The following is a 26,735-nucleotide window of genomic DNA, read 5'->3' as shown; positions in this document are numbered from 1 at the left end:
TGGTGCCGGAGGCAGTTGACGGGCGTTAGTGTCAAGCTCACAGATGTTCTGCTATCTTTTCAGTTTTGTCATGTCGGTTATTACGTGACTTGTACTTTGTTCTTTATGATATGAATGAGACACGTATTATCATGCAAAAAAAAAGAAAAAAAAGTTTCCCACGCCGGTATGTCCTATAACAAATAAAGAAAAATCATGAATTTTGACACATGATAAGCACCGTCCGTAAGCTAGATTCTGGACAAATTTTAATATCGTGCAATGCCAAAGAAATTCATATCGACATGTCTAAGGGAGGAACCTTATAAGCAAACTTGTAGACGCATATTTCCTTGTGGTGTATTGTAATGAGGGCACACTCATTGAAATGGAAAAATAAAAGTCCTGTGCAGTGGCAATCTTTGTTCCTTCCTTTGTCCCTATGGAATCGCCGGAACACAACAATTTGTTCTTGCTTACTTCCATACAAAATTGACTAAATAGAACTCATGCCTAGCTTTTCAGGTAAAGAGGTAACTTCGGAAAAGTATCTTAAAAAGTGCATTTCGAAAAAACAAGGTCATAATAACATATGACAGAGAAATATTAGGTACATAATTCTCTAGAAGTGCACTTCCTCTGCGTCCTAGTAACTGTTCGAGCAAAGAAAGAACCAAATTAATTGCCCACTCCAAACAGCATGTACACATAAGCTACAAGACTGCCATCCCTCACGCTCAAACTGAGCTACATCTATTTGTCATTTCTAAACAACTAGAAAAAATGAATCTTCATGTGGAAGACAAACAACATAAAACATAATAATGAACTGGTTATAGTAACAGGAGAGATTAAAGAGAACCAGAAAGTGAAAAAAAAGTTTCACATATATTCAGGAAAAGCTTAGAGTATCTCCAGCCGTTCGGCCCCCCAGAGCGCCGAAAAAGAGCGGCCCGGGGGCGAACCGGCGCTAGATTGGCCCCTGGGTTCGGTTCGCTTCCAGTCATAGGCCCACGGTCGGCGCGGGTTTTCGTTTCAATTTTTGGCAAACTTGGCGACTTTTGCAGGAACTCGGCCAAACTTCGTCGAAATTTGTACAAAACTTAAGAACATGCAAAGAACTACCCCTAAATAACTTAAAAAACAAACTAAGAAGCCTAGCAGTCGTCGTCGCCGCCGCCATCGTCTACATGCCGAGAAGCCTGTAGAAGCGGGTGTAGTCGCCGCCGCCGTCGCCGCCGCCGCCGTCGTCGTCGTCGTCGCGCGCCTCGCCTGCGGCGTCCCTGCTGCAGCCCTGGCCGGGGTTGCCGACACGTGGTGGGGCGCTTGATGGCCCGGCCTTGCCCTCGTCATCGCTGCCGATGACGATAACGCCGCCCTCCTCGGCGCGGCGACGGGCCTCGGCGCGGCGACGGGCCTCGGCGCGGCCACGAGCCCGGATCTCCATGTACGCCCGACGCTGGCGGCGTACCTGCTCGCGGACGTAGTCCTCCTTCACCCATTTGAGGGCGGACTCGTCGTCCGGGGCCACCATGCCGACGTGCTCCGGCTTCACGGGGAGGAAGCCCGGCTCGGGCTTCGGCCGGACCAGGCGCAGGGAGCGCCTCGTCGGTGCCGTCGCAGGCGAGGGCTCGTTGCTGACGAGGGCGTCGCTGCGAGCACGACGCCCGAGCGGTATCCCATCCGGCTCGGGCTTGACGGGGCGGAGGGCCGGCGAGCCGGAGCCCGTCGACGAGGACGACCCCGACTCCATTTGCCGCGGCATCCAGGAACTGTCGCGGCGGCGAGAGAAGGAGGAGCGCGTTGGGTACTCCAGCCGTGGCACATTGCCGGTCTGGATGTGGTCGAGGACGGCGTCGAGTGTGCGGCCGGGGACGCCCCACCACTCGCGCCGTCCTTTGCAGTTGAGGCGGCTGCGGGGGATGATGCCATTGACGGAGGCGATCTGCTCCTCGCGGCAGCGCTCGAAGTACAGTGTCCACAGCGTTTCGCTGTCGGGCGCGTACCTCGGCTCGTTCCGCTGCTCCTCCGTCAGCGAGGAGCGGACGCGGGCGATCTCCGCCCGCCGTGCCGCCCCTTCGGGCACCGGCGGCAACGGGACGCCGCCGGCGCTCACTCCACGCCCCCGGCACGCGCATGTCGGGGGGCACTGGGTACTCGGCCTCGTACAGAAGGCGGGCCTCCGGTTCCTGGAGGCGTCGGCGGCCGAAGCCGTTCGCCGTGCGCTGTCGCCTGGGAATCTCTCGGCCATACTTTTGCTCGTCGGCGGGGAGGGGAGTGGTGGGGAGCTCGCCGGTGGGGAGAAGGCTTTTGCGGGAGGGAGAGGGGGAGGTTGTGGCGCTCACCGGCGGGGAGGGGGCGCCTTTTATAGCCGAAGCGGGGCGGCGGGGAGGCGGCATGCGGGAGGACGCGTGGCGGGAGCGGGCGGGACGTGTGTCGGCGGCGTCTTCACTGCGCCGCCCATGAGGCATCAATGAAGGTTGACCGGCGTGGCAGCGCGGCAGCCTTCGCATTGATTCCCGCGGGAACCAAGGCGATGAGGGCGACGAAGCGGCCGTCTCGCTAACTCGGAGGGCCCGTGGCTGTTTCACGCCAAAACACTCGCCCCGGCGCCTTCGGGCGCCCCCTCCCCCCCCTCCCCGGCGTGTCGGGTTCAGCCTGGGTCCGTCGACGCTGATTTCGGCCCAAACCGGCGAAAAACGGGCACCTGGGGGCGCGACTGGGCCGTTTATTCGGCGCCGGCGCGAAAAAATTGCCTGAGGAAGCCGTGTTGGGGGGCGCGGTTGGAGATGCTCTTACTCCAAGATTAGACAGTAGAAAAACAGGATCACCCAAATTCTAATTTTTCTCTCCGATTCTAAAAGGGAAACGTTTCCCTGCGGCGCGCCGGCGGAAACGCTCGGCCGGTCGCGTACGCTTCGTTCGATCGAGGGCGATCGTGTGGCCCGCGTGTGGGCTCATCCTCCCAGCCCCACACGCTCCCTTCCTTAACCCCAAACCCCACACCACCCTTCCACGCAGGACGCATTACTATGGGCCCCACACCACCGCTGTTCCCCATTGCTCCTTTCTTATCCTCATCTCCTTTCTTCATTTTCCCCAGTCGCCTATGCTTCAGACTACCAAATCCACCATGACGCACATCCCAGCTCTCTCTTGTCTACTCTACGCCTCGCTAGCCACCGGACACCAGCATCCATAGCCAACCCACAGCCCCAACGTCCACCCCACAGCGCGAGCGACCACGACGGGGGGCGCTCCTGGTGTTGCGACCTGGGGCGATGTGCAGGGTTCATGGCGCGACGGTGGATGAGGGTGCTCGTGGCCACGTTAGTTTTTGCTGAAACCGGCGAACCATTTTGCTACAACCGTTTTTGGTTTTTGTTACTGCCAGTGTTTCGTGCATTTGTGCTACATCCATCTCCATGACATCACTGTTTTTCCAGTCGATTTTTTGCTACAACCATGTTATGATTTTGTTGGAACCGAAGGTAATTTTTGCTGGAACCGGCTCATGTTTTTGCTACCACCCACCCTACCCAAAATCTGCTCCTATTTTTGCTGGAACCGGCTAACGATTTTGCTACGACCGGCCAGGATTTTTGCTGGAACCGGCTCTGCGGTTGCTGCAACCGGCAAGACAACGTGCCCATTGGAGCTGGAGCTATAGCGCGCTCACCGGCGATGTGGTTTTTGCTGGAATCGGCTAGTTACTTTGCTACAATCAGACTTTGGGGATTTTTGCTGCTATGTTTATTTTTGCTAGAACTAGTGTCAATTTTTGCTGGAACCGACTATTCCTTTGCTACAAGCGGATTTTTTCTGATTTTTTGCTGCTATGGTTGTTCTGCTGGAACCGGGCAGCGGGGATGGTGATCGTGCTGGAACCGGGCAACGGGTATGCTGGAACCATCGGTAGTTTTTGCTTCTACCAGCAGCAATTGAAACAACAATTGAACCATCGGTAGTTTTTTTGCTGGAAACAATAATTGATTTTGCTGGAACCTGCCAAAACAGATTTTTTTTTTGCAGTTGTCCAGCGGGGCGAGCGGCCACGGCGTGCTCCGCCTGCGAGCCGGCGGGCAGCCGCGGTGAGCCGGCAAGCGGTGGCGATGAGCCAGCGAGCGGCGGGGTGGGGGCTACGCGCGAACCACCGCAGAGGATATTGTGGATCTGAAGCGAGGAAGAAGGGGACGCGCGTGGGGATAGCTCGCTGAATCGTGCGGTCCTAGGGACACTAATCGTGCGGCTGCGTGGGGACCGGCCGAAACGTTTGGGCCGGTGCGCCGGCGCCTAGCGCTGGCCATTCTAAAATGTCTCTACTGCTAACTTCATCATGCTGTCCTTTTTGGCCAAAATATTGAGGAATCCCGCCAAATCATGATGTCCTTTTCTGATGGATCAGTGGCAAAATCTATTAGAGATGTTCTCCCGTCCTTTTCAGCCAAATCCCACATCGCTAAAAAAGAGTCAAATTCAATCCAAATATACTCTTGAGTGTGTGATTTCTCATTACAGGATGCGCTGTACTCTCAAAATTTGTGCCTGACATATCAGAATGCAAGTATCTATCTCAACATTTCTTTGTCTCACAAATTCACAAGATCAACCGAACAATAAATGTGTTACTCACACGCATGCACGTACACACACACAAATGTCACTGACATGAGACACCAAGATCAAACTTGATCTCCAGATGCAGAAACTCTACCATGAGGTAATGCCATTCAATCCTTTTCTTGTAAGTCATGCCCCAAGTTGCCATTTCTTATAGTAGCCTATTAAGAGCAAGGATCCTAAATTTCTATCAATAAAACTACCACTGTGTGTTCACCATCCAACAATGTTATACTGTGTGTTAAACTCGAGTTCACAGCTGTCAATACCAGAATCCATCAAGTAACTAGAGCAGTCGAGCACGTAGGCGAGCTGCGAGCGCCTTTCCGGAGTGTGTGGGAGCCAAGCATGAGGCCGACTATCACGGGGGCACGAGATGCACTGAACCTCGGCCCGCTCCCACATGCCTGCTCCCGCGTCGTGTCCAGCCTGCTCCTCTAGCTCGCATCTGGATCTGCGCTCGGACATGTGGACGGCGGCGACAGAGTCGATCTAGGGAAGACCGACGGGGTTAGAGCATCTCAGCCGAGCCTGCAGCGAAGACGCCGCTCGGTCGGCGCACTCGCAGCGCCGGCATCGTCATAAACGACGGCGGCCGACGCGCCTCCTCGTTAGCTCCTCCGCGCTTCGTCAAATCAAAGACGGAGCCGGGGCTCGCGGCCGTGATAACGGCTCCCCGCCATGAAGATGGAGCACGGTGACATGGAGCTCGACGAGGAGCCGGCCCTAAAATGGGCGCACGACGACTGGCTCAAGATGGAGTGGGACGCCAATGCGCCGCCTTGCAGCACTACGCCACCGGGGCCGCCACGAAGGAGGCGCCGTCGTCCTCGACGACAGCGACGACGACGACGCGCCGCCACCGCCACCGGTCTGCCATGGCGACGCCGGGCAGGGGTCCAGCAGGGGCGACCGCATCAAGGAGGAGAAGGCCGCCGCCGCCGACGACGGTGAGGATGGCGGCGACGGCGGCGACTACGCGGCGTTCAGCGACTTCTTCGCCCCTTAGTTGTAGTTTCCGCCTTTTTTAAAGATAAATTTGCTATGTAAACTGTCGAATATGTCTAATACTCCCTCTGTTCCGAATTACTTGTCTCGGATATGGATGTATCTAGAACTAACATACATCTAGATACATCCATTTCTACGACAAGTAATTCCGAACGGAGGCAGTATATGGTAAGTTTGCCAAATTTTAGGAGAATTTAGCCGAACTTTGCCGAATGTTTTTTTAAACTTAGACGGCGTCGGGGGCGGCCCTGGGGTCGGCGACTGGAAACCCACTCGCCCCCAGGCCGTTCTTTTGCGGTGGCTCACCCCTAGGCGTCGATTTTACGCGCCCCTGGGGGGCCAATGGCTGGAGATTCTCTTAGCGGCAAGGTCATGGTGGGGAGAGGAGGCGGCGGGGCAAGGCCGTGGGGAGGGGAAGAGGATGAGCTGGGCGACGATGTGGCGGGAGAGGAGGCGGCGTGCAACTGCGTGCCGGGGAGAGGAGGCGGTGGGGAGAGCAGGTGGGGCCTCGCGCCCGCGGCGGGGACGAAAGGAAGGGGCCGCCTGATGTGGTACATCCACAAGGAATGGAAGTGAGGGGCGGCCACCATGGAATATGGGGAGCGGTGCGAAGGGATAAGAAGAACTTTTTTTTAGACAAAGGGGATGACAAGAACTGAGAGGGAGCGTCGTGCGTCTCTTTTGTTTCATTTTTATCGAGTAGCCCATTTGGTCAAGTAATAGGCGTTTCTCCCAGGAAAAAAAATAGAGGCATTGTCCTTTTTATGGATACCTCTTTCAGTCATTTGATTTATATCGGGTGTGTCTATTTTAGATTGGTGGGTGCGATCTTTTTATACAGCCACATGGGTTTAGAAAAAAAATATCCAGTCATGTTTTTTTTTTTTAATTTGGCAATTGTCGTTATTGAATATATTTAAATTCCATAATCATGTATGTCATCATGTGGTCTGTGAATGATGTCTGTTTACCGAAAATGGCTTTTGGCCCACTTTATATATAATAAAGCAAAGATCCAGTTACAACTAACCTCATACAACTCCAAACCAACACACATAGGGCAAGATACAAGAATGTTGAGAACAATTACACCACTCTACACAACTCCACGCCATCTACAAGAGGGAAGAGAAAGCCCCGCTTGAAGTCACCGGAGGCCTCAACTGTGAACGAATCATGACGAAGAATTGGAGCTGTGCATGACGAACCGATTACTCTAAGGCAGCGCCTTCAACAAGGTCATGGCACCTAAGTACCGCCACCGCCCGATCAAGGGACCGAGGTTTCTCCCAGAGCAAAACGGAGGAGGAAGAGGAACCACGACGACGCCTTCAAGAATGATACAACGCCCGTAGGCACCGCCGCCGCCGACCTGGCAAAGCCAGAAAGGGTTTTCACCCGGCAAGCCCTCTTCGCCACCGAGATGGAGTACTGCAAGCACGCTGCAGAACCACCGCCACCGACCGTCGTACCCAAGCCACCACGCCACCCACACGACCATGGTAACTGGCCAACATCCAACTCGCGAGCTCCGACCACGAGCATCGCGCCTCCCACCATCGAGGCCACCGCCCAGGCATCCGAGATCACCCCTCGACCGCCCCGCCGCACACCGACATTGTCATCTGGTGAAGCGGCAGCAAAGACCCCTGCTACCTCTTGAGCATGCATTGGTTTTCCCTTGAAGCGGAAAGGGTGATGCAACAAAGTAGCGTAAGTATTTCCTTAGTTTTGAGAACCAAGGTATCAATCCAGTAGGAGACGACGCACAAGTCACCTAGTACCCGCACAAACAATCAAGAACCTTGCAACCAACGCGATAAATGGGTTGTCAATCCCTTCACGGTCACTCGCAAAAGTGAGATCTAATAAAGATAGTATAGTAAATTTTTTTGGTATTTTTGTTGTATAGATTGGAAAGTAAAGATTGCAAAATAGTAAAAGAGATGCGATATAATGGAAAAGAGATGTAATATAATAGAAAAGAGACCCGGGGGCCATAGGTTTCACTAGTGGCTTCTCTCAAGATAACATGTATTACGCTGGGTGAACAAATTACTGCCGAGCAATTGATAGAAAAGTGCATAATTAGGAAGACATCTAAGGCAATGATCATGAATATGGGCATCACGTTCGTTTCAAGCAGACCGAAACGATTCTGCATCTACTACTATTACTCCACACATCGACCGCTATCCAGCATGCATCTAGAGTATTGAGTTCATAAGAATGGAGTAACACATTAAGCAAGATGACATGATGTAGAGGGATAAACTCAAGCAATATGATATAAACCCCATCTTTTTATACTCGATGGCAACAACACAATACGAGCCTTGCTGCCCCTACTGTCACTGGGAAAGGACACCGCAAGATTGAACCCAAAACTAAGCACTTCTCCCATTGCACGAAAATCAATCTAGTAGGCCAAACTATACCGATAATTCAAAGAGACTTGCAAAGATATCAAATCATGCATATAAGAATTCCGAGAAGAACCAAATAATATTCAGAGATAATCTTGTTCATAAATCCACAATTCATCGGATCTCAGCAAACACACCTCAAAAGAGTATTACATCAAATAGATCTCCAAGAACATCGAGGAGAACTTTGTATTGAGAATCAAAGAGAGACAAGAAGCCATCTAGCTATGTACCCGAAGGTCTGTGGTAAACTACTCTCGCTTCATCGGAGAGGCTATGGTGTTGATGTAGAAGCCCTCCGCAATCGATTCCCCCTCGGGCAGATCGCCGGAAAAGGCCCCAAGATGGGATCTTACGGGTACAGAAGGTTGCGGCGGTGGAAAAGTTGTTTCGTGGCTCTCCCTAATGTTTCTAGGGTATAAGAGTATATATAGGCGAAAGCAGTACGTCGGAGGAGCTATGAGGGCCCCACGAGGGTGGGGGCGCGCCCTCCTACCGCGTGGCTTCCTCATGGTGTTCCAGACTTCTACTCCAAGTCTTTTGGTTTGCTTTCAGTCCAACAAAGATCATCGCGAAGGTTTCATTCCATTTGGTATTCCTTTTCTACAAAACTCTAAAATAGGCAAAAAACAAAAACTAGCACTAGGCCTCCAGTTAATAGGTTAGTCCCAAAAATAATATAAAAGAGCATATTAAAGCCCATTAAACATTCAAAACAGATAATATAATAGCATGGAACAATAAAAAATTATAGATATGCTGGAGACGTATCAAGCTTCCCCAAGCTTAATTCCTGCTCAGAATTTTTGATGTGGAATGCTACCTAGCATATTTATCAATGTAATTTTCTTTATTGTGGCATGAATGTTCAGATCCGAAAGATTCGAGAAAAAAGTTTAATATTGATATAAAAATAATAATACTTCAAGCATTCTAACAAAGCAATCATGTCTTCTCAAAATAACATGGCCAAAGAAAATTCATCCCTACAAAATCATATAGTTTGGCTATGCTCCATCTTCGTCACACAAAATATTCAAATCATGCACAACCCCGGTTTCAGCCAAGCAATTGTTTCATACTTTAGTATTCTCAAACTTTTTCAACCTTCACGCAATACATGAGCGTGAGCCATGGACATAGCACTATAGGTGGAATAGAGTGGTAGTTGTGGAGAAGACAAAAAGGAGGAAGATGGTCTCACATCAACTAGGCGTATTAATGGGCTATGGAGATGCCCATCAATAGATATCAATGTGAGTGAGTAGGGATTGCCATGCAATGAATGCACTAGAGCTATAAATGTATGAAAGCTCAACAAAAGAAACTAAGTGGGTGTGCATCCAACTTGCTTGCTCACGAAGACCTTGGGCATTTTGAGGAAGCCCATCATTGGAATATACAAGCCAAGTTCTATGACGAAAATTCCCACTATTATATGAAAGTGACAAAATAAGAGACTCTCTATCATGAAGATCATGGTGCTACTCTGAAGCACAAGTGTCGAAAAACGATAGTAGCATTGTCCCTTCTCTCATGTTCTCTCTTTTTTTTGTTTGGCTTCTTTGGCCTCTTTTTTTCATTGGCTTCTTTGGCCTCTTTTATTTCCTCATACGGGACAATGCTCTAATAATGATGATCATCACACTTCTATTTATTTACAACTCAAGGATTAGAACTCGTTACTTAGAGCAAAATATGAATCTATATGAATGCCTCCGGCGGTATACCGGGATGTGCAATGAATCAAGATTGACATGTATGAAAAATTATGAATGGTGGCTCTGCCACAAATATGATGTCAACTACATGATCATGCAAGGCAATAAGACAATGATGGAGTGTGTCATAATAAATGGAACGGTGGAAAGTTGCATGGCAATATATCTCGGAATGGCTATGGAAATGCCATAATAGGTAGGTATGGTGGCTGTTTTGAGGAAAGTAAATGGTGGGTTTACCGGCGAAAGTTGTGCGGTACTAGAGAGGCTAGAAATGATGGAAGGATGAGAGTGCGTATAATCCATGGACTCAACATTAGTCATAAAGAACTCACATACTTATTGCAAATATGTACAAGTCATCAAAACCAAGCACTACGCCCATGCTCCTAGGGGACGGGTTGGTAGGAGTTGAACATCACACGATCCTGACCTCCACACATAAGGAAGACAATCAAAGAAACACCTCATGCTTCAAATTTGTTACACAACGGTTAGCATATGTGCATGCTACAGGACTTGCAAACCTCAACACAAGTATTTCTCAAATTCACAATTACTCTACTAGCATGACTCTAATATCACCATCCACAAATCTCAAAACAATCATCAAGAATCAAACTTCTCATAGTATTCAACGCACTTTATATGAAAGTTTTATTATACCCATCTTGGATGCCCATCATATTAGGACTAGTTTTGTGGCCAAAGCGAATTACCATGCTGTTCTAAAAGAATCTCAAAATAATATAAGTGAAGCCTGAGAGATCAATAATTTCTATCAAATAAAACCACCACCGTGCTCTAAAAAGATATAAGTGAAGCACTAGATCAATATTGTCTAGCTCAAAAGATATAAGTGAAGCACATAGAGTATTCTAATAAACTCCGATTCATGTGTGTCTCTCCCAAAAGGTGTGTACAACAAGGATTATTGTGGTAAACTAAAAAGCAAAGACTCAAATCATGCAAGACGCTCCAAGCAAAACACATATTATGTGGTGAATAAAAATATAGCCTCAAGTAAAGTTACCGATAGATGAAGACGAAAGAGGGGATGCCTTCCGGGGCATCCCCAAGCTTAGGCTTTTGGTTGTCCTTGAATTTTACCTTGGGGTGCCTTGGGCATCCCCAAGCTTAGGCTCTTGCCACTCCTTATTCCAAGATCCATCAAATCTTTACCCAAAAACTTGAAAACTTCACAACACAAAACTTCAATAGAAAATCTCATGAGCTCCGTTAGTATAAGAAAACAAACCACCACTTTAAGGTACTGTAATAAACTCAATATTTAATTTTGGTGTGAAACCTACTGTATTCCAACTTTTCTATGGTTCATACCCCCGATACTGCTCATAGATTCATCAAAATAAGCAAACAACACACGAAAAACAGAATCTGTCAAAAACAGAACAGTCTGTAGCACTCTGTAACTTTTGAATACTTCTATAACTCCAAAAATTCGGAAATAAATTGGTGGACGTGAGGAATTTGTCTATTAATCATCTGAAAAAAGAATGAACCTAAAATCTCTCTCCAGTAAACAATGACAGCTATTCTCATGAGCGCAAAAGTTTCTATTTTTTACAGCAAGATAACAAAGACTTCACCCAAGTCTTTCCAAAGGTTCTACTTGGCACAAACACTAATTAAAACATAAAACCACATCTAAGAAGAATCTAGATGAATTATTTATTACTAAACAGGAGCAAAAATCTAAGAACAAAAATAAAATTGGGTTGCCTTCCAACAAGCGCTTTTCTTTAAAGCCTTTTTAACTAGGCATTGAGATTTCAATGATGCTCACATGAAAGACAAGAACTGAAGCACAAAGAGAGAATCATATAGCACGTGACAAAAACATCTAAGTCTAAGATACTTCCTATGCATAGGCATTTTATAAGAAAACAAATTATCAAGGCAAGCAAAAACTAGCATATGCAAGGAAGAAGAAAGAGATGATAGCAATCCCAACATGAAGAGAGGTAATTTAGTAACATGAAAATATCTACGACCATATTTTCCTCTCTAATAATAATTACATGTAGAATCATAAGAAAATTCAACAATATAGCTATCACAAAATATATTCTCAACATGATCCACACACATGCAAAGTTGACACTCTTCCAAAATAGTTGGATTAACATTAACTAAAGTCATGACCTCTCCAAACCCACTTCTATAAAATAATTCATAAGATTGAACATTCTGCAAATATGTGGGATCTAAAGTTGACACTCTTCCAAACCCACTTTCAATATTATCGCAACCATTATTATCAATCTCATATTCATCATGGGGCTTAAATAAATTTTCAAGATCATAAGAAGAAGAATCACCCCAATCATGATCATTGCAACAAGTAGAGGACATAGAAAAACTAGCATCCCCAAGCTTAGAGTTTTGCATATTGTTAGCACAATTGACATCAATAAAATTTATAGTAAAATCATTGCAATCATGATTTTTATTCAAGGAACTATCGTGAATCTCTTCATAAATTTCTTCATCACAATTTTCAGATTCACGAATTTCAAGCAAAACTTCATAAACATAATCTACTGCACAAAACTCACTAGCAATCGGTTCATCATAATTGGATCTCTTAAAAAGATTAGCAAGTGGATGAGGATCCATAGACTTTTAGAAAGCGAAGATGCAAGCAAAAAGAAGGCACATGGTAACACAAGCAAACAAAAGATCGAACGGAAGGAAGGCGAAGAAAAGGGCGAAGGTTTTCAAAAATCGTATTAGACATGGGGGAGAGGAAAACGAGAGGCGAATGGCGAATAATGTAATGCAAGGGAGAAGAGTTTATGATGGGTACTTCATATGGCTTGACTTGACGAAGATCTCCCCGACAACGGCACTAGAAATCCTTCTTGCTACCTATTGAGCATGCGTTGGTTTTCCCTTGAAGAGGAAAGGGTGATGCAGCAAAGTAGCATAAGTATTTCCCTTAGTTTTGAGAACCAAGGTATCAATCCTGTAGGAGATGACGCACAAGTCACCTAGTACCTGCACAAACAATCAAGAACCTTGCAACCAACACGATAAAGGGGTTGTCAATCCCTTCATGGTCACTCGCAAAAGTGAGATCTAATAGAGATAGTAAAGTAAATATTTTTGGTATTTTTGTTGTATAGATGGAAAATTAAAGATTGCAAAATAGTAAACAAGATGCAATATAATGGAAACGAGATGTAATATAATAGAAAGGAGACCCGGGGGCCATAGGTTTCACTAGTGGCTTCTCTCAAGATAGCACGTATTACGGTGGGTGAACAAATTACTGCCGACCAATTGATAGAAAAGCGCATAACTATGAAGACATCTAAGGCAATGATCATGAATATAGGCATCACGTCCGTGTCTAGTAGACCGAAACGATCTTGCATCTACTACTATTACTCCACACATCGCCCAGCATGCATCTAGAGTATTAAGTTCATAAGAACGGAGTAACACATTAAGCAAGATGACATGATGTAGAGGGATAAACTCAAGCAATATGATATAAACCCCATCTTTTTATCCTCGATGGAAACAAGACAATACGTACCTTGCTACCCCTACTGTCACTGGGAAAGGACACCGCAAGATTGAACCCAAAGCAATGCACTTCTACCATTGCAAGAAAGATCAATCTAGTAGGCCAAACTTTGTATTGAGAATCAAAGAGAGAGAAGAAGCCATCTAGCTAATAAATATGGACCCGAAGGTCTGTGGTAAACTACTCATGCTTCATCGGAGAGGCTATGGTGTTGATGTAGAAGCCCTCCGTGATCAATTCCCCCTGCGGCAGATCGCCGGAAAAGGCCCCAAGATGGGATCTCATGGGTATAGAAGGTTGAGGCGGTGGAAAATTGTTTTGTGGCTCTCCCTGATGTTTCTAGGGTATGAGAATATATATAGGCAAAAGAAGTACGTCGGTGGAGCTACGAGGGGCCCACGAGGGTGGGGCTGCGCCCTCCTGCCTCGTGGCGTTCCAGACTTCTACTCCAAGTCTTCTGGTTTGCTTTCGGTCCAATAAAGATGATCACGAAGGTTTCGTTCCGTTTGGACTCCATTTGGTATTCCTTTTCTGCAAAAACTCTAAAATAGGCAAAGAAACAAAAATTGGCACTGGGCCTCCGGTTAATAGGTTAGTCCCAAAAATAATATAAAAGAGCATATTAAAGCCCATTAAACACCCAAAACAGATAATATAATAGCATGGAACAGTAAAAAATTATAGATACGTTCGAGACATATATCAACCCCTCTTTCCACCCCAAACAAACTCCTTTGGTAGGAGCGGCTGGCAGCTAGATTTGGGCAGGGAAAATGCCGGTGGCCAGCCATTCTGCAGCCACCCGAGACGCCCGATCTGGCACCTCCAAATCCCGGAGATGGTGAGTCCGGGAGGCACCCCTGCTTCCCCCCTTACGGTGCCCTTTCCACCCACCGATCTGTCGAACCAAACCAGAGCACAAGAGGAGCCACCACCAACAACCAATTCATGCACCATGACGACGGTAGAGGAGGGGTTTGAGCATAGCACTGCCGTGCCTCCATGTCTGCCAGCCCACGCCAGAGAAGAGGCAGCCGCCCCGCGACTTTGCCGATCGCGGCCCTTGCCGCTGGAGGAGAAGGACGGCCTACCGCCGCTGCAGCCCCAGGCACACACCGCCACTGCGCTGCCTGTCATGCCGCCTCTATAGATGAACCACCATGGCGCTCGGCGTCAGCGGCACGTCCCAGCCAGGGGTGTTGACCCGCGCCAACCCCATCGCGCGGGAGGATGAGGATGCCCCGCCGGCACCGGCGCCGACCGGCCTTTGCCCGGCCGGGCCCCCTGGCAGCGGCGGGAGAGGAGAAGGGGGAGACTGTCGGCATGATCTAGGCTTCCCTCCCCGTCTCCACATTTGCGCGACACGGGAGGGACATGGGCTTTTTTCGATTAAAACTTAGCGAGCCAATGGGGGTGTCTGTTTGGATCTGTGGGTGCGATTCTTTTTATACAACCACAAGGGTTTAGAAAAATATATTTAGTCAGGTTTTTGTAAAATTTGATATTGTCATTATTCAATATTTAAATACTATAATCATGCACGTCATCTTGTGGTATGTGGATGTTAAATTTTATGAAAGAAAATAAATAATTACTAAATAAATACCATTGGAATTGCTATTACTCTTACAAAAATCCACTTTTGAGCTTTGCGCCAGTCAATTTCTACCTTCGTGTACGGCTTAACTTTCATTTTGCTACTGATGCAGATGTAATTTTGCTTAAGGGTTGGTAGTAGCAGTTCTTCGGAGCTACTGGCAGTAATTGACGGGGAGGAAAGTGTTTCGATTAGTACCTTTTATTTTCTTTCGCATGGGAAGTTCCTTTAGGTATTATTATATAATGGTTTCTTCAGTGCTTTAGGACACACCCTGCTGCAGAGAGGTGTTCACCTGCTTCATGCTTTTAAGTATCTGCTTTCATGGGATATGTCAGTCCATATGTTTCTTGATAGGATAGGCCTAAATAAAAAATATTCTATGTCTCACAACATGAAAACGCACAGAATAATTTATAAAGTTTTGTGTTTGCTAAACTTCAGTTCTAATTCGAAAGATACATACATTAAAATTTTTAGTTTGCTTTACTTGGTCAGATTATAAACCAATGCATTTTGAAGATGTATGTTAAAGCTCAAGAGTTAATTTTATTAGCTTTAAGAAATGAGTAACTGTATTATATGTCATATGTACTTGGACTGAGGGTACTGTTCACACATAGGCTTTATGGTTTTTACTATGCAAATACAACCATCGTCACTTGCATTTAATGTGCTATTCTTGACAGCAGACTAATATGGTTAGTTTGAAAAGTTCTTCAATAAATTAGGAAGATATTGTAAATCTTTTGGCACATGTTCGACTATCTCGTGATGTTAACGGAAGCCTATGGATGTTGTTCTTAACTTGGTGCACATATAAATTGTTCTTCGAGACCGACTGACGAGTCTTCATTATCATAATGGTGTTTCTTTGGTCGGTATACACAATTGCTTCATGTTGTTTGTAAATATTGAATAAATAAAGTTCTCATGATTGTCTTGTAGTAAGAATATGACCAATCTATGTGGAGTTTCACGCCATCTGTTGAAACTTCATATGTTTGCATCTCTACTTGCACTTTGATGGCGGTGCGGGGCTGAAGTAGATGTCGAGGGAGGAAATGAGGGCGGGAAATTTCAAATACAAAATTCATAATACGAAAATAGACAATCCAACCCGGTGTAATGCACGGGCACTTTTACTAGTTGGTGTAAAGCACATGAAGAAACTCCATACGGATTAACTTTTCCAATCACTTGATTATGAATCAATTGATACTTGTGAACCATGGCTCATGGGTAAGATGACTAAAACTCCGTTCTCCGGAACAATGGAGGGAGCTAATGACTTATTGGAAATAATACATACTGATGTGTGTAGTCCAATGAGTGTTGAAGCACATGACATGTATTGTTATTTTCTGACCTTTATAGTTGATTGGAGTAGGTATGGATATATCTACTTAATGAAACTCAATTCTAAAACATTTCAAAAGTTCAAAGTATTTCATAATGAAGTGGAGAATCATTGTAAAAAGAAAATAAAATCTCTACCGTCTGATCTGGGAGGTGAATATTTGAGTTACGAGTTTGGCCTTCATTTAAAACAATGTGGAATTGTTTCACAACTCATGCCACCTGGAAGACCACAGCGAAATGGTGTGTTCGAACGTCATAACCGTACTTTATTAGATATGGTGCATTTTATGATGTCTCTTACCGATTTGTTGCCTTTATCATTTTAGGGTTATGCATTAGAGACAGCTGCATTCATGTTAAATAGGGCACCATCTAAATCCGTTTTGATGACATCGTGTATGAAATATGGTTTGACAAGAAACCTAAGCTTTCATTTCTTAAAGTTTTGGGAGGCAACACTTATGTCAAAAGGCTTCAGCCTGGTAAGATCGAACCCAAAGCAGAGAAGTGTGTCTTCCTAGGATACCCTAAAGAAACTATTGGGTATACCTTCTACGACAGATCCGAAGGCAAGATCTGCTAAGAATGGGTCCTTTCTAGAGAAGGAGTTTCTCTCGAAATAAGTGTGTGGGAGGAAAGTAGAACTTAATGAGGTAGTTGTACCTTCTCTTGAATTGGAAAGTAGCACATCAGAGAAAACCATTCTCGTGATGTCTACACCAACCAGAGAGGAAGCAAATGATAACGATCATGAAACTTCAAATAAAGTTACTACTAAACCTCGTAGGTTGACCAGAGCATGTTCCACACCAGAGTGGTATGGAAATCATGTCCAGGAAGTGATGTTGTTAGACAACGGCGAACCTATGAACTATGAAAAGCTATGATGAGCCCAGATTCTGACAAATGGCTTGAGGCCATGAAATCTGAGATAGGATCCATGTATGAGAACAAAGTGTGGACTTTGGTGGATTTTCCCGATGGTTGGCAAGCCATTGAGAATAAATGGATCTTAGGAAGACAAAGGCTAATGGTAATATCACTATCTACAAAGCTGGACTTATCGCAAAAGGTTTTCGACAAGTTCAAGAAGTGGACTACGATGAGACTTTCTCACCCGTAGCGATGCTTAAATATGTCGGAATCATGTTAGCAATAGCCGCATTTTATGATTATGAAATCTTGCAAATGGACGTCAAAACTGCATTCCTTAATGGATTTATCAAAGAAGAGTTGTATATGATGCAACCAGAAGGTTTTTTCTATCCTGAGAGTGCTAACAAAGTGTGCAAGCTCTAGCGATCCATCTATGGACTGGTGCAAGCATCTCAGAGCTGGAATATACGCTTTGATGAGGTTATCAAAGCATTTGGTTTTATACAGACTTACGGACAAGCCTGTATTTACAAGAAAGTGAGTGGGTGCTTTGTAGCATTTTTAATAATATATGTGGATCACATATTACTGACTAGAAATGATATAGAATTTATAGTTAGCATAAAAGGATATTAGAATAAGAATTTTTCTATGAAAGACCTTGGTGAAGATGCTTACATATTGGGCATCAAGATCTATAGGAATAGATTGGGACACTTAATAGGACTTTCACAAAGCACATACCTTGACAACGTTCTGAAGAAGTTCAAAATGGACCAGTCAAAGAAAGGGTTCATGCCTATGTTGTAAGGTGTGAAATTGAGTAAGACTCAAAGTCCGACCATGGCAGAAGATAGAGAGAGAATGAAAGTCACTCCCTATGCCTCAGCCATAGGTTCTATTATGTATGCCATGCTATGTACCAGACCTGATGTGTGCCTTGCCATAAGTTTGGTAGGGATGTACCAAAGTAATCCAGGAGTGGATCACTGGACAACGGTGAAGAATATCCTGAAGTACCTGGAAAGGACCAATGATATGTTTCTCCTTTATGGAGGTGATGGAGAGCTCGTCGTAAAGGGTTACGTTGATGCTAGCTTTGACACAGATCCGGAGGACTCTAAGTCGCAAACCGGATACGTATTTATATTGAATGGTGGAGCTGTCACTTGGTGCAGTTCTAAGTAGAGCGTCACGGCGGGATCTACATGTGTAGCAGAGTACATAGCTACTTCGAAAGCAGCGCATGAAGGAGTCTGGATGAAGGAGTTCATATCTGATCTAGGTGTAATACCCAATGCACCGGGTCCAATGACAATCTTTCGTGACAACATTAGAGCAATTGCCTTAGCCAAGGAATCCAGGTTTCACGAGAGAAGCAAACACATCAAGCGACACTTCAACAACATTCGTGAATCTATCAAGGATGGAGACATAGAAATTTGCAACGTACATACGGATCTAAATGTGGCAGACCCGTTAACTAAACCTCTTCCGCGGGAAAAACAAGATCAACACCAAGACTCCATGGGTGTTAGATTCATTACTATGTAATCTAGATTATTGACTCTAATGCAAGTGGGAGACTGTTGGAAATATGCCCTAGAGGCAATAATAAAGTGGTTATTATTATATTTCCTTAATCATGATAAAGGTTTATTATTCATGCTATAATTGTATTGATTGGAAGCTTAAATACATGTGTGAATTTCATAAGCAAATACCAAGTCCCTAGTAAGTCTCTACTAGACTAGCTCATTGGTCAAAAGAAGGTTAAGGTTTCCTGACCATAGACATGAGTTGTCACTTAATAACAGGATAACATCATTAGGAAATTGATGTGATGGAGAAGACCCATCCGTGAGCTTAACATATGATCGTTCAGTTTCTTGATACTGCTTTCTTAATGTCAAATACATATTCCTTCGACCATGAGATCATACAACTCCCAGATATTGGAGGAATACCTTGCGTGCTACCAAATGTCACTTCATAACTGGGTGATCATAAAGGTGCTCTAAAGTTATCTCCAAAGGTGTCTATTGAGTTGGCATGAATTGAGATTGGGGTTTGTCATTCCGTATGACGGAGAGGTATCTCTGAGCCCTTAGCATCACCAGAAGCTTGCAAGCAAAGTGACTAAGGAGTTGGTTGCAAGATAATGTATTATGGAACGAGTAAAGTGACTTGCCGGTAATGAGATTGAACTAGGTATGGAGATACCGATGATCGAATCTCGAGAAAGAAACATACCGGAAGGCAAAGGGAACTACATATGTTGTCATGAAGGTTCGACCGATAAAGTTCTTCGTAGAATATGTAGGAACAAATGTGGGCACCCAGGTCCCGCTACTGGTTATTGACCGGAGAAGTGTCTCGGTCATGTCTACATCATTCTCAAACCCACAGGGTCCGCATGCTTAACGGTCATCGACAATATAGTATTATATGAGTTATGTATCACTACTATAGGATGCTCCTAACGCGACACTACGATCAGATACACTTGGACAAAACTATGTCCGATGCAATAATCTCAAATGGTGGTGTAAAAAACCGTCAAAAAAGGTGCAAAATGTTTGTGAGGACGGATGCATCAAACACGGTTCAGGTTTTGGTTGCGTGTGCAATGCAGGCCATACAGTTCAGTTCAATTAACTGTTTGCGATGAGAAGGAACAAAAGAAACGGGCTGCCAGATGACGGCATGTGCGATGTAGAGCATATGGTTCACTCGGACGAACTGTTTGTGATGAGGCGGAACAACAGAAACAGGCAGCCAGATGAAGGTGTGTGCAAGATACGGCATACAGTTCACTCGGATGAACTGTTAGCGTTGAGCCAAGAGAGCATAAACGGTTCAACTTAAAAATATATGTGTGATACGCGGTAAATAGGTCTTTAGTGGAAATGTGTGGGAAGACCGATAACACCACAGACGATTCCTGTTAACAAGCCGTGTGTGCTGTGAGCAAACAATTGTTGGTATACAATTGTTAGTGATTGATGAAATCATCGCCGACGGGTTCCATTGTTTAGTCCATGTGCGATGTGATTTGCTATGTCTACAGAGCATAAACATATATACTTAAAAATACAACATTGCATAACCAAATTAAGCATACAATTACACAAGTGACTACACACATAACATTTTCACACACCAAAGTAAGCAATTACATGCATACCGAACTAGGAGAAACGAGGATCTAATCATCTACTTCTTGTTGCGACGACGCTTGCCATTGCTCTGCTTCCAGTTGGATCCCTGGCCGTTTTGGGGAAGGAGGCACTTCCTCATGTCAACGATCCTCCTGTACATGTCGTAGCTCATGTACGCCTCCTTGGCCGCATACACAATGTGAGCTTTGTTGAGTTTCTCCATCCAGGCCGAGTGCCAGGCACGCTTGTCCTTGTTGCAGGAATCCTTCATGTCTCTGTAGTAGGGGTCGATGATGGCCTCATCAAGGTGAACCAATGAGTCCTCATTCTCCTTGCTGCCCTAGATCTTTTATTGGCCCTAGATGTCGACAATATTCTGGCAGGCGATGCCCGAATTCTTGAGCACATTGACATCGTTGGTGATGTCCACCATAGCAAACATGTAGTGGGGGCTATTTACAAACCTAGCGAAACGCTGGCAAGGCCTTGTGGCCAGGCAGTACTGGTAGACGAGGACGTGGTTGTGCACGCACTTCTGGGCAACGACAACCTTGGGACGACACCCGGCATGAGCGCGGGTGTACTCGACGTCGAACCCAACCACCTTGTACTTCTCCTCGGCAAGCAACAGCTCCATGATGTGGATGGAGTGCTCCACCCAGACCGGGTTGTTGGTGTACACTACCGAGAGCTCCGTGAACCTTCGGTGGGTGTCCACCACGGCATGCATGGTGAACTGCAGCTCGTTCTCGGCAGCCGCTCGGAGCACCATTGGAGTGTGACACTCCAAAATTTTTTGTGGTTTTTGTTTTCAGAAAGAGCCTTGCTTGGTTTGAATAAGGTCATTTAAACCCTTCTTAAAAACCCTCTTCTAAGTTTGCCCTCTAAAAATCTTTTCTTGGATTTAGTTTATTCTAAAAAGAAAACCTTTTTGGTTTTGGGCTTTTATTTGGTTTTGATCCATTCTTGTTTTACCATGCCTCTTATGGTAAAACTCCCCCAAAACCCCTCCTTCCACTTTGGAACAACCCAAACATTCTGTCAAAACTAATAAAATCCATTTTTGGATTTTATTCCATTTATTTCTTTTCCCAAAACAATTCTGTCTTTTATTTTGAACCTAGGTGATTTGCAAAGCAAGTACCTAAATGCCTTTGATTCTTGATCCCAAATCAACTCCTCTGGATGGTCCTTGGTAACCACAACCTAGAACCATCAAGATCCACTCTTCTTCTTTTCAAAATTTTCAAATTTCACCCTCTGCAAGTTTGGACCAGATTTGTTAAATTTGGTGAAATTCATATTTCCACTTCTCCAAAAATTCCACCAAAATTCAGGCAACCCCTAGCTGCAATGAGAGACCACTCCACCAAAAACCAGCTCAAGGAAAAATCCCCACATGCCAAAATCATTCTGTCGAACACCTAGCACGCACTGTTACTGTTCATATTCAGTAAAATTCAGAATTCAGTGTCATTTCTTCGTCAGAGTTTCAGTCACAGGTAAACTGTGCACTTGGCACGTTGCTCACAGCCCCTCCTCCTTGCCCGGAGCACCACACGCGCGCTTGGCTCGTTCCTGGTGTCGGTGGCACCCTGGCCCTCCTGCGCCGGCGTGTCTTGCGGCGGCAGAACCACCGTAACGGCCGACAAGGGGGCACCCTGTGGCATAACGCCGTTCGGCACCGCCCAAACCTCCTGAGAGCTCCGCGTGGCCATCTCCTTGCCAGCGCACGCATGCAGCACTGTCGCCATGGCCTGGCATGCGCAGAGCGCGTTCTCCGCCACCGACGTGCCGTGCGGCCGTTCCGTCGAGAACAGGCCGTAACCACCCCTTCCTTGCTGAGTTGGATACTGGAATGGCACCAGTGCTTCGTCTAGTCGATGCTCAAGCCTCTAATCCAACCGTCCAGCCACAGCGCCGCCGTAATCGCTCGTCAGACTTATCTGTTCACGGCAACCGCCTCGGGCCGGCTATAAGTAGCACCCTCGAGCTTGCTCTCGCTGTCGGGGGGCGATGCTGATTCCACCAACACCTATGGGGACAGGGCACCTTTTGGTTCGGTGGGGGGCGGAGAGCGCACAAAGAGCGGATCGAGGCAGTGCACGCAAGGCGATTTTACCTAGCTTCAGGCCGCACGGATGCGTAAAACCCTACTGCTGCTTGTTTGTGTATACTGGATTCTTGCTCAGGAGCGATGGACGCTGCCAGACTGAGCGTGAGAGCGTTCCTGGTGTTGAATGAGCCGAACTGGCCCAACCTCCGAACCTCCTCTACGTTGCGCTTGGGCCTCCTTTTATACTCTCAAGGGGTCACCGACAGGGGGCAACGTAGACAAGAAGGGTAAAAATGGAAAAGGATGCGGTAGGTGCAGCTACCGCTACTGTGGATACAGTGCACCCTACCTAACTCTGACGGCAGGGGACAAGGGCATTAAATGCCTGTCTGAGTCTCCTAAACAGTGCAAAAGGTGACCGTTAGGAGCGCCACCGTTTGCCACGATGGGCTTCTCTTCATCTCTGCTTGCCACCACGTACCCCTAGCTGCACGGCCTCCCGCCACGTGTGCTTGGGAGAGTCCCAGAGCGACACGTTAGCAGGTGAGCTGGAGCGCGGGCACGAAGTGGGGGTTTCCCGCGGCAAGCTCCTTGCCGCGGCCGTCGTCTTGTCGCGTCCAAAAGCTTGTCGCTCGCCGGATCTTGCCGGGATGCAGGGCGCGTCGCGGCAAGCTTTCTTGGTATGCCTTGAGTGGCCTTCCCGGCAAGCTCCTCTTGCCGGGGTCTTGTCTCTTCCTGGCAAGCTCCTCTTGCCGGGGCCTTGGTTGGCCTTCCCGGCAAGCTCCTCTTGCCGGGGCCCTAGTTGGCCTTCCCGGCAAGATCCTCTTGCCGAGGCCTTGATTTGAGTAGTTTGTTCTTGAATGGTCTTCAAGGGAACCACAGAGGGTCCTGGCGGTCACCCGGCAAGCCTTGCCGCGGGGCGCTGCAACTGCCCGTGCACGAGTTCGGGGTAATAGGGTACCCCTACTCTAGTACACCGACAGGAGCCCCCGGGCCTGGGCCATACACGGTGCCGAGCGCTGTTGGGCCAGGCCCAAAACAGTGCACGGGCACGCGCGGCCTAGGTCACGCCGAATCTAACTCCGCTCCCACCGCGCACGCCCAGAACGGCACGCGTCAAACGCGATATCGTGGGAGAGATCGTGGGTGGCGTGCGTGGGGCTAAGCCCCCCCCGAGCATGCGTCAGGCCACGATGATGGGGACGGTTCACGCCCTCCTCCTTAAACGGAGGTAGGTGTGGGGGCGTGGTGCATTTACTGGACGGGGCCGGTGTGCGGTTTTCAGGACGTCCACTCCCCACGTTCACGGGGCGGAGCAAGGCCGCCTCATCTGTCGCCTTAGTTCTGCATCCCCGCCACACGGCTCCCATGCGCTTGGGGTCACGGACGGTGGAGTGGGAAACTGGGCCGTCGCGAGCGGGTTGGCCCCGACTCCCTGCCCTTCCTGTGCCTTGATTCGCTGAGCGGGGCGGCCGAGCCCCCTCCTCGCTCCTTTATAAAGAGCAGGATGGGAGAATAGAAATCCGCACTCTCTCATCTTCTCCTTTCTTCAGCTTCTGCTCCCCTTTCTCTCATCTGCCATGGAGAAAGGGAACCCAGGCCCTTCATCGGTGGCGGCGAGGGTCGCTGCCAGACAGCGCATCTCTCCCTCTTCCGCGCCCGTGGTGGCAGAGCCAGCCATGAGGGGAAGAGGGAGGGGGCGAGGCCGCGGACGAGGTCGAGGACGAGGTCGAGGCGCTCGGTTCCGGCGCCGCCGTCGCCGTCCAGCCTTCGGACGGCCCCCGGATGTTCCATTGGTGTCTTTTGGCACTCGTAGCTCGCCTAGGCACTCCTTTTGCCCTTTTTGCCTCCTTGACCTGCCTCCTGAAAAGAGGGACAGGAAAGGGATTACGGGCACCTTATCTTTTTAATTTGTAAGCCTTCGGGCCTTAGCTGTATCTAAAATCTGTAATCCTCTCTTTCATGTTTTTCATCCTCTATGGACTGTACCTGAGTGGGATGTTTTTTAATGAAAAAGGATGCTTGCCGGGTTATTTGTCTCGCGAGTTAAACCCACGCCAAGGAGCAAATCCTTGGTATCCCTCTGACAGACATTTCATCTTCCGGCAACAGACCCTGCCGCCTTCCCACGTCGCTCGACCTTTCTCACGCTTTTGACGGAGGCAGGAACGAGGTGGGTGCGGTCTCCTCGTTTCATCCCTTTGCTGCCGCGACTACGACCGAACTTGGCCCCGAGAACGAGCCCCAGGGCCTAGAGTCGAGGGAGCACGGCAGTTTCCGGGAAGAAACGTGGTTTCGCATTCCCCAGTCCATAAGAGGATGCATGATGAGGGATGAAAGACTTATCTGATAGTGCAGCCCTCGGCAACTCTGGTTTGCCGTGGACGATTCTTGGCACTCACAGCCCCCCGCGATACTGGCTTGCCGGGAAGGCTCTTATCTTCAGCAGAGAACTTTGACGTTCTCGATGCCGGCTTCCGGCAAGCTGGTTGCTAGGAAGGCTTTTATCTTCAGCAGAGAACTTTGACGTTCTCGATGCCGGCTTCCGGCAAGCTGGTTGCCAGGAAGGCTTTTATCTTCAGCAGAGAACTTTGACGTTCTCGATGCGGGCTTCCGGCAAGCTTGTTGCCAGGAAGGCTTTTATCTTCAGCAGAGAACTTTGACGTTCTCGATGCCGGCTTCCGGCAAGCTTGTTGCCAGGAAGGCTTTTATCTTCAGCAGAGAACTTTGACGTTCTCGATGCCGGCTTCCGGCAGGCTTGTTGCCAGGAAGGCTTTTATCTTCAGCAGAGAACTTTGACGTTCTCGATGCAGGCTTCCGGCAAGCTGGTTGCCAGGAAGGCTTTTATCTTCAGTAGAGAACTTTGACGTTCTCGATGCCGGCTTCCGGCAAGCTCGTTGCCAGGAAGGCTTTTATCTTCGGCAGAGAACTTTAACGTTCTCGATGCCGGCTTCCGGCAAGCTGGTTGCCAGGAAGGCTTTTGGCGAAGAACTTCGTTGTTCTTGACACCGGCTCCCGGCAAGATCGTTGCCGGAAAGGCTTATGGCGAAGAACTTCGTCGTTCTTGACGCCGGCTCCCGGCAAGATCGTTGCCGGAAAGGCTTATGGCGAAGAACTTCGTCGTTCTTGACGCCGGCTCCCGGCAAGATCGTTGCCGGAAAGGCTTATGGCGAAGAACTCCGTCGTTCTAGACTCTGGCTCCCGGCAAGATCGTTGCCGGGAAGGTTGGCCCTAGGGGCGTTTCCAGCCCCCGGGCCATAACTGCATTTAAACACGACAAGTGATTAGCACCTGAAGTGCACTTAACTCGTTTGCGAATTTTGACTTCTGCTACTTATTCCCTATGCCTGCTGGAATGCTTTCCGGTGCGTGTGATCCAGCCAGCAGCGCTTGAGGGAACGGGCCCTTAGCGGCTATTCGGGAACAACGCCTCCCGGAAAGGTTTACCTTCTTGGTTCTAGCGCAACCGCACAAGTTGCCGAGCGGACTCGAGGCAACATGGAGCGCAACTAGCCCCGAGAAGGCTCCTTGGCATATAGGTCTATGCAGAAATCTCAAATAAATAGCGCATGCTATCTTCCTGTTCAACCCCTCTTTGTACGTCCACCCTACGCTTTCTAGGGAAACTTGCCGGTGCAGGAACCCTTGCCGCGAGCGCCAAGTGCGGAACTTCAGCAGCATGCTGGCGGGGTCGCTACCGACAAGCAATCTTGTCGCAACTAGTTGCAGCTCGCTTACGTTGTTGAGCAGACTCGAAACAAAGTAAGGGCGCTAGCAGCTCACTTAAGTTGCTGAGCGGACTCGAAGCAAAGTAAGGGCGCTAGCAGCTCACTTAAGTTGTTGAGCGGACTCGACACAAAGTAAGGGCGCGACTAGCTACGAGTTGATTCCTCCGCGCACAGGTTTTCCGTACAAAGAACAAGATCTCCGAGGCGGATAACCTTATATAGTAAGGAAATATCTAAAGTTTTGCATGACTTAGCTTTTTCTGTTGCCGCACTGGCGTCGTTCTTTTACTCGTCCGCTCCTTGGGAGCCATGACAATGAAGAACAGCTGAGCCTTGTGTGCACGCCGGATCGGATTCGCACGATCTCGACGCCCCCTACCTGGCACGCCAGAGATGGGCGAAAACTGCCATGGTTAGGACAGTGTTGGGGGTGAAATCAAGGAGGTGGAGTCTGTAGGTGTTCATGATATCACAGAAGAAATCAGAGAATGGCGGGCAGGGCCCGCAGTAGAAGAACACGGCAAAGAAAGGATATCCGCCAACTGGAGCTGCCTGCGAGGCGACGGCGGAGAGTACCTTTGTGCGCGGATGCGCCCGCGTCTCCGTCGACCAGAAGAGATAGTACCACTCCCTCAGCTCCTC

The sequence above is a fragment of the Triticum dicoccoides genome, chromosome 3B (genome assembly GCF_002162155.2).
Source record: "Triticum dicoccoides isolate Atlit2015 ecotype Zavitan chromosome 3B, WEW_v2.0, whole genome shotgun sequence".
NCBI lineage: Eukaryota > Viridiplantae > Streptophyta > Magnoliopsida > Poales > Poaceae > Triticum > Triticum dicoccoides.
This window is presented reverse-complemented; position numbering follows the sequence as displayed.